This window comes from Artemia franciscana, chromosome 4 (assembly GCF_032884065.1).
Source record: "Artemia franciscana chromosome 4, ASM3288406v1, whole genome shotgun sequence".
In the NCBI taxonomy this organism is placed as follows: domain Eukaryota; kingdom Metazoa; phylum Arthropoda; class Branchiopoda; order Anostraca; family Artemiidae; genus Artemia; species Artemia franciscana.
The window spans coordinates 62,955,913-62,960,982 of NC_088866.1; positions in this window are offsets into that span (position 1 = coordinate 62,955,913).

The window sequence follows — 5,070 nt, forward strand, 5'->3', positions numbered from 1 at the left end:
GGTCGTCATTTATACTCCCTGTGTCCCGGTGCTTTGTTGATTGCTAATCGAACATTCCTTTTGTCCTGGTCGCTTTCTCTTTGAGTGTCGTCATTTATTTTTTTCTTTTTTAGTTCTTTTAGTTTTTACCTTTTTTAGTTTTTTTTTAGTTTTTAGTTTTTTTAGTTTTTTACCTTTTTTTAGTTTTTTTAGTTTTTTAGCTTTTTTATTTTTTTTATTAGTTTTTAGTTTTTTTGTAGTTTTTGCCTTTTTTTTTAGTTTTTTGTCCTGGTCGCTTTCTCTTTGAGTGTCGTCATTTATTAGTTTTTTCCTTTTTTTTTTTAGTTTTTTATTGGTTTTTACCTTTATTTTAGCTTATTTTTCAGTTTTTTCCTTTTTTTTAGTTTTTTTTTATTTTTTATTTTTTTTAGTTTTTTACCTTTTTTTAGTTTTTTTAGTTTTTTTAGTTTTTTAGCTTTTTTATTAGTTTTTAAGTTTTTTTTTGTAGTTTTTGCCTTTTTTTAGTTTTTTCAGTTTTTTTTTTAGTTTTTTATTGGTTTTTACCTTTATAGTTTTTTTAGTTTTTTAGCTTTTTTATTTTTTTTATTAGTTTTTAGTTTTTTTTGTAGTTTTTGCCTTTTTTTAGTTTTTTCAGTTTTGACGTCACCTAATCCAGTTTTTTCAGGTGACGTCACCTGACACATCCATCCACACATCCATCCACACATCCACAGACAGACAACTTATTTTTATATATATAGATAGATAGATAAGATATAATCTGGCGTAACAGACATAGTGTAACAGACATAAATGACTGACAACTTATTTATATATATATAGATTTTTATGTATATGGATACAGTTTCTTCTTTAGTTTTTTTTCTTTTTTAGTTTTTCTTTTTTTTAGTTTCTTCTTTTTATTGATTTGTTTTCTTCAATTTGTCAATGTTCATTCTAACATTGACACTTGGAAAAATCTTTACGTGCCAAGTATGCTAAAGCTCCAACAATTTAAATTAAACATCAAAATTTGGGGTATCTGTTTTAAGGTTTTCGAATTACTTTAATCTATTTTCAAAATATATTGAAATATTTGTGCAATTCCCAGTTTTTTTTTAGTTTTTTCTTTTTTTAGTTTTTTAGCTTTTTTAGTTTTTTTTTAGTTTTTTATCTTTTTTATTTTTTTACGTTTTTTCTTTTTAGGTTTTTTCTTTTTTTAATTTTTTAATTTTTAATTTTTTTTTTAGTTTTTTCTTTTTAGTTTTTTTTTAGTTTTTACCATTTTTCTTTTTCGAATTACTTTAATCTATTGTCAAAATATTTCGAAATATTTATGCAATTTCCAGTTTTTGCATTCTAGTTTGTTTTCTTTTATATATATAGAAGATATAATCTGGTGTAACGGACAGACAACTTATTTTTATATATATATATATATATATATATATATATATATATATATATATATATATATATATATACTAGCTGTTGGGGTGGCGCTTCGCGCCACCCCAACACCTAGTTGGTGGGGGCGCTTCGCGCCCCCCCCAAGCCCCCCCGCGCGCGTAAGTCGTTACGCGCCATATTAGTTACGTGTCATTGTAGTTGTGTCCCTATGTCCCACCTGTGAATATAGATATATCTATATATATAAAAATAAGTTGTCTGTGGATGGATGTGTGGATGTGTCAGGTGACGTCACCTGAAAAAACTGGATTAGGTGACGTCAAAACTGAAAAAACTAAAAAAAGGCAAAAACTACAAAAAAAACTAAAAACTAATAAAAAAAATAAAAAAGCTAAAAAACTAAAAAAACTATAAAGGTAAAAACCAATAAAAAACTAAAAAAAAAACTGAAAAAACTAAAAAAAGGCAAAAACTACAAAAAAAAACTAAAAACTAATAAAAAAAGTAAAAAAGCTAAAAAACTAAAAAAACTAAAAAAAACTAAAAAAAGGTAAAAAACTAAAAAAAATAAAAAATAAAAAAAAACTAAAAAAAAGGAAAAAAACTGAAAAATAAGCTAAAATAAAGGTAAAAACCAATAAAAAACTAAAAAAAAAAAGGAAAAAACTAATAAATGACGACACTCAAAGAGAAAGCGACCAGGACAAAAAACTAAAAAAAAAGGCAAAAACTACAAAAAAACTAAAAACTAATAAAAAAAATAAAAAAGCTAAAAAACTAAAAAAACTAAAAAAAGGTAAAAAACTAAAAAAACTAAAAACTAAAAAAAAACTAAAAAAGGTAAAAACTAAAAGAACTAAAAAAGAAAAAAATAAATGACGACACTCAAAGAGAAAGCGACCAGGACAAAAGGAATGTTCGATTAGCAATCAACAAAGCACCGGGACACAGGGAGTATAAATGACGACCAGGACACAAGTAAAAAAAAAAATTAACAAAACTAAAAAGAAGGTAAAAATCTATATATATAAAAATAAGTTGTCTGTCTGTGGATGTGTGGATGGATGTGTGGATGGATGTGTCAGGTGACGTCACCTGAAAAAACTGGATTAGGTGACGTCAAAACTGAAAAAACTAAAAAAAGGCAAAAACTACAAAAAAAACTAAAAACTAATAAAAAAAATAAAAAAGCTAAAAAACTAAAAAAACTATAAAGGTAAAAACCAATAAAAAACTAAAAAAAAAACTGAAAAAACTAAAAAAAGGCAAAAACTACAAAAAAAAAACTAAAAACTAATAAAAAAAGTAAAAAAGCTAAAAAACTAAAAAAACTAAAAAAACTAAAAAAAGGTAAAAAACTAAAAAAAATAAAAAATAAAAAAAAACTAAAAAAAAGGAAAAAACTGAAAAATAAGCTAAAATAAAGGTAAAAACCAATAAAAAACTAAAAAAAAAAAGGAAAAAACTAATAAATGACGACACTCAAAGAGAAAGCGACCAGGACAAAAAACTAAAAAAAAAGGCAAAAACTACAAAAAAACTAAAAACTAATAAAAAAAATAAAAAAGCTAAAAAACTAAAAAAACTAAAAAAAGGTAAAAAACTAAAAAAACTAAAAACTAAAAAAAAACTAAAAAAGGTAAAAACTAAAAGAACTAAAAAAGAAAAAAATAAATGACGACACTCAAAGAGAAAGCGACCAGGACAAAAGGAATGTTCGATTAGCAATCAACAAAGCACCGGGACACAGGGAGTATAAATGACGACCAGGACACAAGTAAAAAAAAAAATTAACAAAACTAAAAAGAAGGTAAAAACTACAAAAAAACTAAAAAGAAAAAAAAACTAAAAACTAATAAAAAAACTAAAAAATCTAAAAATCTAAATAAACTAAAAAAGAAAAAAAAAGGAAAAAAATAAAGGAGAAAAACAAAACTAAAAAACGAATGTATATACAGACCGGTACACCGGGATACAAATGACGACCGGGACACAGGGAATATAAATAACGACCGGGACACAGGGACACAACTACAACGGGGACACCGGGGGAAACAGGGGGATATAAATGACGACCGGGACAAAAAAAACTAAAAAGAAATAAAAACTAAAAACTAATAAAAAAAACTAAAAAATCTAAAAATCTAAATAAGCTAAAAAAGAAAAAAAAAGGAAAAAAATAAAGGAGAAAAACAAAACTAAAAAACGAATGTATATACAGACCGGGACACCGGGATACAAATGATGACCGGGACCCGGGACACAGGGAATATAAATGACGACCGGGACACAGGGACACAACTACAACGGGGACACCGGGGGAAACAGGGGGATAACCTGACAATCTATTTATATGCAAAGACAATGGGACAGCAAAGAATGTTGTATATTCGCAAGTTTTACGTAGTTAAAACCATATATATATATATATATCTATATTCACAGGTGGGACATAGGGACACAACTACAATGGCGCGTAACTATTATGGCGCGTAACGACTTACGCGCGCGGGGGGGCTTGGGGGGGGCGCGAAGCGCCCCCACCAACTAGGTGTTGGGGTGGCGCGAAGCGCCACCCCAACAGCTAGTATATATATATATATATACTAGCTGTTGGGGTGGCGCGAACGCGCCCCCCCCAAGCCCCCCCGCGCGCGTAAGTCGTTACGCGCCATAATAGTTACGCGCCATTGTAGTTGTGTCCCTATGTCCCACCTGTGAATATAGATATATATATATATATATATGGTTTTAACTACGTAAAACTTGCGAATATACAACATTCTTTGCTGTCCCATTGTCTTTGCATATAAATAGATTGTCAGGTTATCCCCCTGTTTCTCCCGGTGTCCCCGTTGTAGTTGTGTCCCTGTGTCCCGGTCGTCATTTATATTCCCTGTGTCCCGGGTCCCGGTCATCATTTGTATCCCGGTGTCCCGGTCTGTATATACATTCGTTTTTTAGTTTTGTTTTTCTCCTTTATTTTTTTCCTTTTTTTTTCTTTTTTAGCTTATTTAGATTTTTAGATTTTTTAGTTTTTTTTATTAGTTTTTAGTTTTTATTTCTTTTTAGTTTTTTTGTCCCGGTCGTCATTTATATCCCCCTGTTTCCCCCGGTGTCCCCGTTGTAGTTGTGTCCCTGTGTCCCGTTCGTTATTTATATTCCCTGTGTCCCGGTCGTCATTTGTATCCCGGTGTACCGGTCTGTATATACATTCGTTTTTTAGTTTTGTTTTTCTCCTTTATTTTTTTCCTTTTTTTTTCTTTTTTAGTTTATTTAGATTTTTAGATTTTTTAGTTTTTTTATTAGTTTTTAGTTTTTTTTTCTTTTTAGTTTTTTTGTAGTTTTTACCTTCTTTTTAGTTTTGTTAATTTTTTTTTTTACTTGTGTCCTGGTCGTCATTTATACTCCCTGTGTCCCGGTGCTTTGTTGATTGCTAATCGAACATTCCTTTTGTCCTGGTCACTTTCTCTTTGAGTGTCGTCATTTATTTTTTTCTTTTTTAGTTCTTTTAGTTTTTACCTTTTTTAGTTTTTTTTTAGTTTTTAGTTTTTTTAGTTTTTTACCTTTTTTTAGTTTTTTTAGTTTTTTAGCTTTTTTATTTTTTTTATTAGTTTTTAGTTTTTTTGTAGTTTTTGCCTTTTTTTTTAGTTTTTTGTCCTGGTCGCTTTCTCTTTGAGT